This window comes from Clupea harengus, chromosome 16, assembly GCF_900700415.2.
Source record: "Clupea harengus chromosome 16, Ch_v2.0.2, whole genome shotgun sequence".
Classification (NCBI taxonomy): Eukaryota; Metazoa; Chordata; class Actinopteri; order Clupeiformes; family Clupeidae; genus Clupea; species Clupea harengus.
Genome location: NC_045167.1, coordinates 23,756,266 through 23,772,444, shown reverse-complemented (window position 1 = coordinate 23,772,444; position 16,179 = coordinate 23,756,266). Strand labels below are relative to the sequence as shown.

At 45.8% G+C, this 16,179-nt stretch overlaps 1 protein-coding gene across 2 annotated transcripts in view; it reads right to left on the bottom strand.

Annotated features, from left to right (window-relative positions):
- Positions 1-16,179, bottom strand: part of rerg (RAS-like, estrogen-regulated, growth inhibitor) — a 33,120-nt gene that overhangs the window by 9,969 nt on the left and 6,972 nt on the right. The gene's annotated exons all lie outside the window — the stretch shown is intronic.

The window sequence follows — 16,179 nt, the reverse complement described above, 5'->3', positions numbered from 1 at the left end:
CTCTCCCACTGCCACATAGAAATCCCATTTCCTGTGACCCCCCGTGGCCCTTGTTCAGTCACTGGGGCCAGTGGAAACAACCTTGCCGCCTGACTCAGTGCAATCTATGATTAATCCCGTATATCACAGGCCAGATACGCTTTCAATTTCAGCTGTCAACAGTGCTTTATATTCAGCTGCTCCATACGGCACCGACAATGTTACGCTAGCTTTTAACGGCCCCGCTTTCTGGCATCACCCACGAGGCCACAAGTTCAGCGGTACTGTTAAATCTCCCCAATAAGGGTGGTGATGATGAATACAGTCAAGCAGCTCGAAACATTTCCCCCAGAACCTTCACAGGATCGTTCTGGTAAAGGACTTCTGAGGTCTTTTCAGTTTCAGCGAGGATCGAACACGGGACAGCCAGTGGGGAATTGCAGTCAGGTGTCATTGCTTTCAATAGATCCATCAGAAACACTAGAAGCTGTCAGTCTGGAGATCAAGGTTGAGTGTGTGTGTGTGTGTGTGTGTGTGTGTGTGTGTGTGTGTGTGTGTGTGTGTGTGTGTGTGAGTGTGTGAGTGTGTGTGTGTGTGTGTACACTGCTCCCTTCAACCCTTCGCCCCCCCTGACATAAGTGCTCATTGATTTCATTTCCTTCTCGTTAACATCTCAACCTGTGGCAGGAATCCTGACTTTCACTCTTTCCCATCATCCTCTGCTTCCTCGCTTGGAGACTCGTTAATAACCCCTCACAACCGTGCCGACGCGCTCCACGACTCCTAAAAAAAAACACAGAAGTTCTGGCAGCCTCTGTCTCCGTTCGTCTTATCGTTAACTAGCCCCCGCGTTCCCACTGCGTCTCCACGGCGATTAATTATGCCATTATACACTCCAAATGCAACAGCACATAATCCAATTAAGAGGGGGCCGTAGACAGGCTCGCGTGCTCGGAGCTGGGAATACCGATGCTGCCACTACCCCCTGGAACTTAACGAGTGATCAGCGCTGGGGATTTCATTTTTTTTTTTTTTTTAAGTTTGCAGGTTTTTTTTTGTATTTTCATAATCCCTGCTGCTGACAGGGCAGCACTACCCTCATTAGTAGACCAGAACAAGGGGTGCTCTAACCCCTTTTTTTCGGGGAAAGGTCATTAATCAGTCTGCCAGGCCTTTTGCACTCTAACTTGGGCCCTCTCGTAGCCCCCGCTGTCCAAAAGTGCGCAGACTAATGGGGATGCGGTGCGTTTCTGCTACTGTGCAGCCAGCCGTAGGCCGCGGTCCCGCCACTTTAACCCCGCGCACCCTGGGGCCCGGACCAAAGTGTCAAACCGCATTTGTTACATTTCAAGGTTTCGTCTCACTGATGCGCTCTAATCTGTCGTGTACATCGACCACATGAGAAGACGGAGCGGCTGAGCAACAGCTTGCAGTCCAACTTCAACCGGCCACTTTCCTGCCCCAAATTTATTGCAAGTACGTGCCATAATGTACCTCGCTCACAGCAAAGCTCGAAGGTCAAGGTATGCAATAACCTAATAAATAATAATGATGGAGTCATTTGTAAAGGAAAAAAATATGTTCCTTTTTAGTATTTTTGTAGAGGAAAAAATATGTTCCTTATTACTATTTTTACAATACACATGACTAAAATGACACCGGAATGCAGGAACACTGTGATCCGAAATGGTTCCCTGCCTTGCCTTGCCTTGCCTTGCCTTGCCTTGCCTTGCCTTGCCGCTGTTGTAACGTTAATTCATTGCTGGCGGAGCATTGCGTTGTGTGTCGGATCTTGGCACAGTCATCCATCTCCCGACCAGCTCTCCCGGGAGGCTGTCATGTGCCTGAGTGACTCCAAATGGGTCAGAATTGCCGGCCTGAGCCCCGGAGGAGATCTGTTTCCCCTCCATCAGACCTCACTGTAGCCAGCCCTGAAAGGGGACAATAGGGGAAATTGCTCTGCTGTTTTTTTCTCAAAGGCAGAGAAAAAGAACATCTATCTCAGCTTGCTCTGTTTTTCTTTATAATTAGCTCTGGGCCGAAAGAGAGAGAGAGAGAGAGAGAGAGAGAGAGAAATAAAGAAAAAGCCATTCTATTCCACTGGTAGCCATTTGACACTTTTCGTTTAACCCCACATCCCCTCTCAATGTCTTCCACTGAATTCACTGAAGTCTTAAAGGAGTTTAGAAATTGATGTTATGGGTAGACACACACACACACACACACACACACACACACACACTAATCCTCTGAACGAATCTTCTTCTTTCTTCCTTTTATCACTTTCAACTAACTTTCAGTAATTGCATTTGTCAGATAACTACTCAATCATTTCACTCGACGATGTGATTGCCGTGACGATCAAATCCGGACGACTCTGTTGGCCACCCGTGTAAATATTCTGTGCATATAAACAGACTTAATGGATTCCCATTTGTGCCTTGCATGCTTTGTTTGTTTCTTTGTTTAGTTTGTTTCCCTTGGCTTGGACTTCGAATGTGTCCTTTTCTCCACCAATATTCTCTTGATGTGAACTCCAACGAAGCGTGACTCACAATCTGCCTCTGCCTCCAACGATTTCAGCACCTTCAGATAATTCGTCTTTTTTTTTCTTGTGCTTTTGAGACTTGTTCGACATGAGTCATCGCCCAAAGGAGCCCATTTTCTCATCTTCCCCTCCACCCGAATTCTCTTTCATTGAACACGGGGTTGACACCGCTAGCTTTCATCACCTGAACTTACCTCCGAAACAAGACCTCAAGGCTTGCAAGTCTGACAGATTGCCTCTCCTGAGAAGCAATCTGCCAGTGTGAAGGAAAAAAAAAAACCTCCACGGCTTTCACATTTCGGAGCGTTTACAGCAATAGTGCGTCTCAGTAAAAGCCTCTCTTTCCTCGCACAGGAAGAGCTCTATGAGCTTGAGAGATGTGGCGCTGACCCCTGGAGTGAGGGGTCAACAGCAAGCACACACACACACACACACACACACAAGCACACAGCAGACAGCTGAACGGGGCTCCACCACACTCGCTGTTTCCTTCCCTGCGTCCCTCTTTAATGAAAAAGGTAGTTATGTAAGCAGAGTTGCAATAACAGAAGCTCTTAGAATAGCTCTCCTGGGGTTTCATGAGAGAGAGAGAGAGAGAGAGAGAGAGAGAGAGAGAGAGAGAGAAAGAGAGAGAGAAGAAGAAGAAGATTGGTCATAAACTCTTGTCTCCATGCTGATGTTAAAGCCTATCAACTATCAGTTATTGTTACAGTTCTCAGTAAACAGATATACAGTTATATCTCTTGGTCAATCAGTTGGTCAATTGAATACATTTTATAGTGTTTAACTTTTCTGAAGAGGTCAGAATCCAAAGTTAGATGTTATCATGAATGTATCATATATCATGAATCATACAAAATGATACATTCTGTAGAATTATATTGGATGAAGGTTATTATGAACGTGGTGCATGAACTGTACTGCTGTGGTAAATATTAAGCACACAGACAATATCCTAATCTGATATATTACTGCGACCAGCAGCATGCTATGCCCTGTATATCATGTTATAGAAAGGCAGGGACACTTCAGTTTGTCAGGAAAGTATTCAGTGTAAATGGTAGGGGTGGGAAAAAAAATCGATTCTTCGATTTCTCTCGATTCTCTCTAGAACGATTCTCTCGATTCAGAAAAGTTCATAATCGATTTTTTTTTTTTTTTTTTTACACATCCATTTTGTGTTGAAATGCAAGCTGCATCAATTATTGCATTGTTCTTTGGAAGTCATAATTGTGACAAGGAAAAGCTTTTTCTCTAATAAAGTGTAAATGGCATCTATTGGTTCTGGTTCCTGTTCTGGTTCCTGTTCTGGTTCTGGTTCCTGTTCTGGTTCTGGTTCTGGACAATGAAATGCTAAAGGCAATGGCAATGAAATCAAATGAATCAAACCCCAGCACAGTAGTGGCTTCAGAGTCTTGTGTGCAATTTAAACTAGAGACATTGCCACTATTGAACGATACATGTTTTATCTACCCTCATCAGAAAGTCATTTCAGGGAACCCATTATAGGCCTATTTTCAAAGTGGAGGGAGAACAGGTTGGGCAAAAGAGGTCAGTACTATCTGATTAGGAATTAAAGAACTCCTCATTCGGTTGAATATATTTATGAAGATGCATACTTTGAAATCAAGACCACAGATTTGTGAACGCGTGCGTCGTTGCGACAGCGAATTTCACCCAATGGCATCGCATCGCTTCCCGTAGAAAACGAACGCCCATGTATTGAGCTCCAGTGTGTTATCAGCAAGAACGGATCCTCGAGCAGGACTGAGCTGATTCACAAATCAATGGGATTTTATCCCACTCCGAAGCCACAGGGGTTGATAAATGGCTTCTCCTTTTTTTTTTAACACCCTGGGGCCACTGTGAAAATATTGAACTTCTATCCCCTGAGCGGATCTGGCAACTGCAGAGCGGTCATTACTCTCGAGTCCGTCTCTGAGGTAATTAAGCTGAAGAAATGTAAGTCTGATAGCAAACAGACTCCAGCCAATTAGCTTTGCCAAGGACCTTGATCTGGAGTGTTGCTGTGGTACTCACTGAATGGCTTCTATTGATTACACAACACCAGCAGTGAAACAGACACCCTGTGGTCTTTCAGTAGAAGACTTCCACGGTGTAAACACCTCAGAGTAACCCTTTGTGGTCTGTGCGCGCGTGTGTAGGGTATGTGTGTTTGTGTGTGTGTGTGTGTGTGTGTGTGTGTGTGTGTGTGTGTGTGTAAAAAACTACCCATCTGGAACTTATCATTTTCAAACGCTGGCCCTCGCCTGTACACTGTCCACTGCTGTTTCTCCCTTTGAGAGGACTTCTCTGGAAGATACAATCACTGAAGATTTATGGCAGCCTCAGAGAGGGGCCCCCCCCTCAGCAGAGTTATCGTGCGGTTGTTAACATGAACTTATTTTGTGATCTTCTCCAAATGAGGGTAAATCATTGACTTGGGGGTGGTTCCGGACAGCATACCATTCAATAAGAATGCCATCTCTCTCTCTCTTTCTCTCTCTCTCTCTCTCTCTCTCTCCTCTTCATTGCATCTCTGACAGACTGGTGAAATGACTTAGCCCCGTTTGAAGTGGAAATGGAAGTACCCCAGACCTAAGCCATCCCATTTACAGACCACATCAAACACGCACACTCCAGCCAATGAAAACTGCCCACTCCCCAGTCCACACATCCATTTCCTTGTGACTGTATATAGGCAAAAGATATCCCCAAACTACAGTTGTATGTTCAGTATTGTCTTGACCTAAAGCCAAATGCTATAGTATAGCGAGTATAAAATATATTTGGCTGCTAGTACAGAAGTTGTCTGCATCGCTTGATGTACACTTCATTATTTACCATATAACTCTGACATTTAGCAATCATAATTTAGTCATCTTAACATTTATAGCAATTGACCTTGAATTCACATATGACCTACATTAGACATTGATTTTACATAACACTGTAATAACATCCTTGTGACTTACATCTTCATTTCAACTCTTAGTGTAAAATAAAGCATACACTTTGTATTTTTTCATTACAAATGTCCCCCTGTTGCTTTTAGTCATGTCATTTGATTTGATTAATCAATACAGACAGGAACTATTCCAACTGTGACATAAAACTGTTCCAGGTTCATGGCCGCCCTGCTGCTCGTTGCCTCTAGTCTTCCTGTCAAGCTCAAGATTATGCGTATTACAGGAGCCGATGGGTTATGTGTAGAGAATGTGCTGCGTCTATCAGGCTATCAGGTGGTTGCCTTGTGGTTGCCCCCGCTACTCTGCAGTGAATGGATTTTGTGATCAATTAGAGCTAGCAGTCCATCAAAGGGCACCAGATGAGACAGCATTTACCAGGGGAGCTGATTAGTCGGGACCTGTGTGTCTGCATGTGGGTCCGTTTGACCGTGTGTGTGTGTGTGTGTGTGTGTGTGTGTGTGTGTGTGTGTGTGTGTGTGTGTGTGTGTGTGTGTGTGTGTGTGTGTGTGTGTGTGCACATGCTTTTGATCGTGTGTGTGTGTGTGTGTGTGCGTGTGTGTCTGTCATCCTTTAGTTCCAGAGCCACCCAAATCAGATGAGGCCTTGTTTAAAACGGATGAAGCTGGAGCTAATGTTGTTCGTCCTTTCTGTCAGGCTTGTCTGTCGGATTCCCATCAGTGACCGCCAGCATCTAGAATACCAGACATGTTCTGTGCCGCTCCTTACATCCCTTTACCTAATCCAAGTTTCTTTAAACCTTCTGATTTATTACACATACACGTATAACACTTTTGGTTCATTTGAATTTGAACTCTATTTCCTTAGCATTTTGATAATGAAAATGCAATTAAGTTTTAAGACACCAACAGAAAAATGTTTTGACAAATTAGTTGAATGTTTATATATGGTGTTTCTCCATTCTAAGGTTACCGTAGCGATAACATCTGTGACAGAGGAGGCCCTTCTTTCAGATAGCATAGCCACTGCACTAACAAGAGGCGCTGACCCCGTGAGCTGCAGATGTTGTGGTTGGAGCCGTAAACAACTTGACTTCAGAAAAAAATCCCAACCACTTCCGCTGGAGACAGGGGTCAGCCGCCCTGTGTCACGCTCCCAGCATTCACTGGAAGCATTCCCAGAGTCCCTTTCACCAGCAGACGCTCGCTGGGGCACGTTCAACGTTCCCCCCAGTGACAACTTTCTCCCTCGAAACCCACCATAAACTCACAGCATGGCAGTTCCCACCAAAGACACAGAGATATACTGTACTGATATACTGTGAGTCTCGACTAACATTACGGTGACTTCAAGGCAGGCAGAGTTGCCGCCAAATAACCTTGGGAGAAATCTACTTGGCTAGCATCACATTGTTGTCAAATAGTTATGTTACTTAGAAGAGCATCATTATCCATGTTCTGCCCCGCACGGATTCTGTGAGTCCCTAAGAAAAAGAAAACAATGTTTTTTTTTTTCATTTTCGGCCAATTCTTTCATTTGCCTTTCATTTCACCCTTTTATCCTCAGAGATCAAACGCATCAAAGACAAGTGATAAAATGTATTTTTCTTCCTCATGACTGACCAAAGGGGAGAAAATGTTTTATTTTTTTTATGTTTTAAAGATGTGACTGTGTGGAGCCTCTTACATGTGTCATGCGTCACTGCTTCCCTGTAATAGCACACGGTCTCCCTCCTTCTCCTCGAGAGAAAAACAGTAATTGCCTCTATGATTGCACAGCACGGCACTGTGTCAAAATACATGTGAATATCCAGCAAACTAAAAGTTTGATTTAAAAAACAGGCAAAATGTTCCTCCTGGCGCAGTTCAGTGAGCTGAAATAATATTTTAAAAACAGCCTGCGAGCATCCTGGCAGGGGTGGCCAGTTTCTCGATTGTTTATGGCTTTGTACCCTTGCTTGTTTTATAGCGATGTGCATTGGCCGCTTGATTCCCTTTTCTGGCTCCAGCGTGAGCGGCGGATCATCCTGACTATAATTAAACCATTAAGCAGAACAAATAATGGCCCAATTTAATTGGACATGGGCTAAGGAGCCAGCGGGGTACCTAATCCTTGAACACAAAATGTCTAACAATGTCATAATACCTATAAACGAAATTAATTACATATTTTCCGGAGTTCATAATAGTAACAGTCAACGTCATACTAGTCCTTCAGTCCAACTTTTGACCCTGATATTTTTTGTTGCTTGAGAGAGGAAATGCCTACTATAAGCACACATTTATTTGGCGATCATCTTTTATGCCACCGTCATGAATTTCCTGCAACAAAACTGGAAAGCAGCCCTCCTTGCCTGTGGCCCTCTCTACTCTGTTTGATCTCAGCAGGGCTGAGCAATTAGCAAAGCGCTAAATGCACAGAATGCTAATGGCCCTTCTAGGGGCCCTGCTGTATGCCTGTTGCCCATCGTTACCTAGCGCAACCCAGCGAGGGCAGCGGAACCATACAGAACCATGCGGAACCACACAGGTGATAATACCCTGTGATAATTCCCCTGTGAATTTGCTCATAATGGTTGGGTAATGACTGCTTGACCCTCCCATAAGACAGACTGCTGGGCTGTACCTCAAGGGTGGCTTGGCCTTCCACAGGCCTTAAAGAGGTCAGTGTACAGCAGCTTTCTCTCTCTCTCTCTCTCTCTTTCTCTCTCTCTCTTTCTCCCCTCACAAAGTCACATCATCTGACTGGAAGTCCCCCTCCCGGCTGACCTTATGTCTATCTCTGTCACAATTTTGAAAGCGTTCCAGCTCCGCATCAACAGGTAAACAATGGTGCTAGGGAGGCGGGAGAAAGAGAGCCATTCAGGTCCATGGTCCCTCTTGGCACCAGAAGTAGGTTGTCTCGTATGGGTAAGATTACGAGCTTTTCAAAAGGTGCTAAAGAAAAGACCAGGGACTGTCCGCGGGATGGTGGGCATCGGGTTTCACGCTCTTTAGAGACGACTGCTCTTCCCTTCTCTATCAGTGTGCTTTCTTTTGCTGTACAAAGGGTTTAAAAAAAAAAAAAAGATTTTGAATGATTACTGTGCATCAACGTTAAGGGTTCCCAATGTTATTTGTCACAAGAAAGTCATTAAGATTTGCACAGTTGTGCATTTCTGTTTCTGAGTCACTTTCCTTGCAATCACAGTTGTAGACCACCTGCTCTTAACACTGATTAGGTAAGTACGTACGTATAAGTACGCAGTCAGTGGAAAAATAGCAGAACTAATGGATCAAGAATTGAACATGACGCAAGCTCCACCAGATGAGCCATCCTAACATGTTTCTACTTTTAGACTTTCTTTCAGTAAAACAGCGGTTGTGTAAGTCCTTCAGGTGCAGTGTATGGTTTAATGGACACACAGGGTTGTTTTCCCCTGTAACCACCTGGTCAGCGGCAGCATGTTTATGTGAAATAAGTGGGCTGTGTGGGTATGAAGAAAAAGGAATGACTGAATCCTCCATTCAGAAGCTCTGTGAAGCTGTATGACAGGCAGGCTGTAATGACGCCAGTGGGAGGACGGAGAGGAACGGAGACGCAGTAAAGGCACCACACAGCGCACAGCACCCCATTTACTAGAGGAGGTCAAAGAGAGAGAGAGAGAGGGAGAGAGGGAGAGGGAGAGAGGGAGGGGAAATAGAGAAAGAGAGAGGGGGAAAGAGAGAGAGAGAGGGAGAGGTAGAGAGAGAGGGAAAAGAGAGAGAGAAGAGAGATAGAAACAGAGGGATAGAGAGAGAGAGGGAGAGGTAGAGAGAGAGGGAAAAACAGAGAGGGAGAGGTAGAGAGAGAAAAGAGAGAGGTGGAGAGGCTTAGAGAAAGAGAGTGAGAGCAGGAAAGGAGTTTTGTCCCCTGGCATTTCGGTGTAACCTCCGGGGGCAAAACCCCCCCCCCAAAACACACTTAATAGATCAGTCATTAAAATTTGAGAGCTTTCTAATCCCCCCAGGAATATGGAGGTAGGTTGTTAGAGAGAGAGAGAGAGGGAGAGAGAGCGAGAGAGAGAGGGGGGGGGGGGGATAACTGAGGCAGATGTACGTGTGGCTCATGAGTGTTCACACACAACACACTCGCCAGACTCGCACCCAATCGAATGGTTCAAAACATCTGAACGGCATAAAACAGCAGTCTAAAAATAAGTGTCCCCAATAACAAAATAAAGAGGGGAGAACAGCAAAACAAAAAACTGCCCACTGACAAAAGAGTCCCTCTCCTTTTCATGTGTACATTGGGAGACTGCGGAGTGCATTGCTTGGCACGCTGCCAGCGCTGTGGACAGGAGAATGGCGATGAGCGAGGTGCGTGGCGGCCACAAGACAGGGGGCCTTTTAGAAACTCACATAGATAAGGTGAGAGCCGAGGACATCCTGTTCCAGTTACAGGACAAAAGGATGGGCTGAGACGAAGATAAGGCATCCATGGGAGAAAAAGAGGCGGAAAGAGAAAGAGTGAGAAAGAGAGAGAACGAGAGAGAGGGGGGAGGGAGAAGTAGAGAGAGAGAGAGAGAGAGGGAGGAGAGAGAGAATGAGAGGGAAGAGAGAGAGAAGGAGTGAGAGAGAGGGAGGGAGAGGGAGAAGGAGAGAGAGAATGTCAAGATAAGTCAAGATAAGTCAGGAGATGCTAAAGGAATGTAACGCCTTTGAAAGAGCACAAATCCAAACCGAAATGACTACTTCCACACGAGGAAGCGAGTGATCACCCAACAAGGCATCCAGCCCAAATGAAACGATCTACATGATAATGTTAAATTCAATGCAAAACATTCAATGCAATTTTGTTTTTACCTTACATGTATTGTACTGCCCTGAAACAGCTGGCCTATATCCTGCTGTCACACACACACACACACACACACACACACACACACACACACACACACAGTCTTGATGGGTATCAGCCACAAACAAGCAGAGGCCTGCCTTCCGCCTCTGGTTCGCCGAGAGATAACGGGCTTACGGATGACTACGGATGTCTGTGTGTTTTTTGTACCCAACTCCCCTCATGGGGGCACTGTGCCCCCTCACCCCCTGTGCACTCCCCCACTGTGCCCACTGCCCACTCACCCCCTGTGCCCCCTTACCCCCTGTGCCCCCTCACCCCCTGTGCACTCCCCCACTGTGCCCACTGCCCACTCACCCCCTGTGCCCACTCACCCCCTGTGCCCCCTTACCCCCTGTGCCCCCTCACCCCCTGTGCACTCCCCCCCCCCCCCCCCCCCCCCGCCCCCTATTCACCTACCCCCAGCGGGGGATCCGCACATGGATCAATACCTCGTCTCTGGCCCTGGCTCAGGAGAGCAGCGCTGTGGTTAATTAGCCCTGTCGGAGTTAAGAGGGGAGCACTGGCGCGAGGAGCCTGTGAAGAAACCCCAGTCAGACATTAACCTGGGCCGGTCTTGAGCAAGGCAAATGAGACGGGTTAATGTCGCCACGTGCGCGTCGTTTTACGACCCTTCAAGAAACCGTATTGATCGAGGTTGCAGTCCACATTGTCAGCAACATAACTGGCTGGAGGGAGGCTTGATTGCGTGACATTCTTTCACATTGCAAACCTGCAATGTTCCTTTCAAGCAAATTGAGAAGATAATAGCGTTCTACACGTCCTTCATCTTAATTATATGCTTCTTAATCACACTTTGCTAGGGGCCATCTGTCAGATGGACAGCTAAATGTGCTGAAGGATACTTAATGACTTTCTAAAGCCTCTTAAAGTTTTGTGATTATAGCCTTTTTTAATTGATTTCACGTATTCCTCCTACCTTCTATGAAATACTTTGCCTGTTTCATTCAGGAATAAAAAAAAAAATTCAGAGAGAAAGCATCAGCATCCTGGTCTACTGCCCATATAAATACGCCCTCAGAGTGCCTTGGCAGGAGAGCACTTCACCATCTCGACTCTGGAGAGGACCGGCCTGGGGGGCAGATTCTGTAAATTATGCAGGCTTGTAAAACCGTCCCGTGCCAAAGAGGGTGGTCTGATGTCGGAATGGTTTATGAGGCGTTCAGATGCAGCTGGAATATTAAACCTCATAAACCTGAGCCCAAACACAGATTTCTTCTCAAAGAACCACGCTGTAAGTTAAAGTGCCGCGTTGCCCCTTGCAACCGTACCTGAAAACTTGCCTAGCCTAAGCTGCTTGGCAATTTCGGTTTTAACCTGTGTTTACCGTTTAACATCCTCCGACGATGAAGTTTCCTGTTTCGATTGTGACACAGTAATAAAGTGTTGTCTGAAAAATATCTCTAATTTATTATCTATCAGTGCAGAAATATTATGGCTCTGAATATTGTTTTGGAATAAGCAATAAAATACTTATATGGATTAGCACTGCATCACTTTGTGAAGACCAAAATCTGAATCGTACTGGGCTAAAAAACAGGAGGCTGCTTTTATGTGAATTTTCTTTGTGACGTTTCTAACTCATTCTTTTTTTAGTGCAAAATGGATGAGTGTGTGTGTGTGTGTGTGTGTGTGTGTGTGTGTGTGTGTGACTTCAGCCAGTCTAGTTAAAGGTTCTTGGGGTGCCCACACAGAATCCATTTAAGGGGCTTAAAACGTCTGAGCTCCAGCGAAATGTGAATTCCTGTCACGGCTCTGGGTGTATTCCGTGCACAGAACCATCACTCTTCACCCACCAGCGGTTCCAGCACCCCACCCCCGTCCCCACCCCCCCTCTGATTGCACACTCTTACATAAGCCCATTACATAGACTTACACAGCCTTGAACACGCACAAGGTTTCAGGATGGTGGTGGTGGTGGGGTGGGGCTCCCATCTGCCAACCAACTTGTTTGAAAAACAAAAAAAATAAGAAACATCTCCCCTGCCAACCCAGCCTGGCCCAACCACCCAGTTCCCAGTCCCACCCCCCACCCCCCCATCTTCACGGCAGAGCTCTTCAGGAATCTTATCTCCAGGTAATAGTGCACCACCAGGGCTCTGATTAACACACTTATGCTGCTGAATAACGTTGCTGATGAGACAGTCGATGGCTACAGCGATGACAGGAGGGCCTCGGCAAGACGTACATACCAATCAACCAGCGCTGACTGCGGGGGCAACACTCCCAGCACGAGAAATGTCGGTGTCAGAAATCCTGTCGAGCACCATAAAAGGTAGCCTCGGTGAAGAGCAATAGCAGCACAGGTGCCGAGTCTTAAGAAGACGTGATCGACCCATATTTAGATTTAGAACGTTTAAAGCGATGACTTTATTGGCCCCGAAATGGACCTGCGCTCCGTAGGGCCACGATCCCGAGGCGAATGTGTTCCGCACCGATGTTTACAGAGCGGGTAAACTGTGAAGAATGAGTCGAATGTCAGCTTTGTCTCTTTGAGCCAAGCGCACTGTGACAAGACGGTGAACTGGCGTGTTACTGAGCGCACGCTAACAGCTGTGCTACTGCACCCGTGGTTCTGTTTCCGATGATTGCAATTATGCCTGTGAGTGTTTTTTCGCTTTGTTCCGCTGTGCGTTGTCGCAAAACAAATGCAACAAAGGCCTGAGGCATGATGGAAAACCGAAGCCTTCGCTTCCATTCGCTTCAGTATTTCCATTTCTGCCCATGCTCAGAAAACAAATCAGAAATCTGACTGGATATGCCAGTGCTCTCAATGTCTGCTAATGGATCCTTTTTCACATTCAGTTGACGGTTTTCCATCGTCTGCCTCCACTCCGCATCTGGTTGCTATTAGTTGTGTCTGGTTGGGGAGTTCTGAGCCGGTTTCAAGTAGGATAAAGCACAAGGTGGTGATGCAGGTCAAATGTAATTGCACTATCGACTCCTTCAGAGTTTACATTTTCTCCTGATAGAAATTAGACTACAGGAGAGGTTCACTAATGTTTCTACCGCACAATGGGTTTCATCAGTCAAGTCACTGACAGTGCATTTCGGGAACATTTTCAAAGGTAATTTTGATTTGTGTTTGATTTGAACAACCTGGCTTAACTGAAAGTTGTTATATAGCCTGCTTCACTTGGACGTTCAGCCAGTAGTTTACATTATCCTGAGCATAATGTATGAATACTTACATTATCCTGAGCATAATGGTAAACAGTTTGAAATAAGTGCTGCTATCAGCTTTTGTTAAATGTGTCACAAGCATTAACAAAGCATGGTTAGGTTTCCTATTATTATCAACCAAGAATGGTTTGGCAAATAACTGATGAATAAAAGGTGATGGCTGGTGAGACAGACTTCATTGATTTTAAAAGTATATTGTATTATTTTGTATGTTTAAAGAGCTGGACAAAATTAAACACACCAGCCAGCAATGATAAGATGACAATCAAGCACATGCAATATAATCACTAACAAATCTTGAAGAAAAACAGCAATTAAAAATAGAAAAAATGTTTGTGTGTGTGTGTGTGTGTGTGTGTGTGTGTGTGTGTGGGAAGGGGTTTTAAGGACCTCTTGGTGGTTTGGGAGGAAACTCAGGAGCAATAATATCTTCAGGTGGGATCCCTCTCTGTTACGCAATATTAGTCGGAAACCTGTATTTACTCACTCACTAAACTCACTAGCTAACTGTCTCAAGAGTCTGACCACCTTTCTTTAATAAACAGCCCCCGGCCTGTGTGTGTGTGTGTGTGTGTGTGTGTTTGTGTGTGTATGTAGGAGTAGGTGTGTATATACATAAGGACACATACATACACACACACACACACACACACACACACACACACACACACACACACACACACTTAACCACACCTTCACCCTACACACACTGCTCGTGAGGCCTCTACCATCAGGGAATGGCCTGAGGGCACTCACATTAGAACTGATTCATGACCTGAGGAGGCCGATGGCTCCATAAACGCCTCCCTTCTCCCTCTCCCTTCTCCCCTCTCCCTCTCTCGCTTCTCCCCTCTCCCTCTCTCTTCTCCCCTCTCCCTCTCTCTTTCCCTTCTCTGCCTCTCTCCTTTCTCCCCTCTCCCTCTCTCTTCTCCCCTCTCCCTTCTCTTTCCTTTCTCCCTTCTCTTGCTTCTCCCCTCTCCCTCTCTCTTCTCCCCTCTCTCTTTCCGTTCTCGCCGCTCCCTCTCCCTCTCTCTCTTTCCCGTCTCCCCTCTCTCGCTTCCCTCCCTCTCCCTCTCCTCCAGCCTTTATTATTGTTATCTTTGGGCTCCGGGGGACCAATCCGGCAGGGATGCTGCCTCGGCTTCCCGCCGCTGGGTGCCCTTTTACATGAGCTACGCCGTGTTCACTTCATAAAGCCCATTTCCACCCCTCCCTGACGGAGTTAGAAGTGTGAATATATGCGCTGTGTTACTGTGTGTGTGTGTGTGTGTGTGTGTGTGTTAATGCCCCTTGAATGCACTAAGTGTGACTCTAAATGTGTAGCTTTGTGTTTGTGTGCTTTTATTTAGTGCTAGCGGCGTGGGTGCACATTGTGTGTATCTGTGTGTGTGTGTGTATCTCTGTGTGTGTGTGTGTGTGTGTGTGTGTGTGTGTGTGTGTGTGTGTGTGTGTCTGTGTCTGTGTGTATATGTGTGTATATGTGTGGGTGTGTGTTTGCTTGAGAACATATGTGGGTGTGCTGGCAGGCCTATTCATATTTCATGTCTTCATTTGTTTGAGAGTGTATTTGTCTTTTCACCTTTGTCTTTCTTGTGACTTCTCTGTGTAGTCTGCTGCCTACTTGCCTATGTGTGTGTCTCTGCGTGTGTGTGTCCATGCATGTGGCAAAACGAGACTGACAGTCCTGACCAGACAGAAGAATTTACACTCTGTCTGGGATTCCAGACGCTCATCTTATAAAGTAAGCTCAACGACTCGAAGAACAAAGTCTGGCTCCTTCGCAATCCTTACAGCTATTCCAAACAAGACGGCCACATTCTTGCACCCAGCAAAGGGTAGTCTGCACCTAATAACTACAGGAATAAGTACACCGACCCCCGCGGGTTACGTATGTTCATCTGCGTCAGTAAATGGATCTGTCTCAGTATAACAGTGTAACAGTATCTCTGCTGTTAGGCTGTTTGACCTACATGGGTGGACATGGGTACCTTCCTCTTCCTCTTTGTTTCGGAGCAGAAGATGCTACAGCCTTGTGGGCTCTAATGGGTATAATCACAAACACATAAAAAAAAAAACATCAACTCTGGTTCCGGAACAATCCCTTGCCACATAATCAACTATGTGTGATTACACTGGCAGACGATACCTCCTCCTTCATGCTCTGTTCTGGCCAACAAACCTCTGATTGTTCTGCTGTGCGAATTCCACGCTAATACTATAGTCATGCTCATGTTCCTCTCACAAAATAGATACCATTAATAATGCCCCTGGCTCTGAACATTTCATCTGTGTGTGTGTGTGTGTGTGTGTGTTTGTGAATATGTATGTCTGTTCCTATGTTGGTGAATATGTATGTCTGTTCCTGTGTGTGTGTGTGTGTGTGTGTGTGTGTGTGTGTGTGTGTGAACACGTAGGAGGTAGATGATACTGATTGTCTGGAAATGTCCACGGAAAACATGAGTGTCTGGCATCGGCTGGAGCCGACTGCTGTTCTAAAGGGGTTAAACAGAATCTGATTCAGTTCTGGTGTATCATGTCCTTGAGGACTGGACTGAGGGACTGTCTAGGTTGAATGTGTGTGCAATGGACAGCAAAGAGCTTCTAACCCATATCACATATATTTATTTAGCAAATGCTTTTATCCAAACCAACTTGCAGTACAAG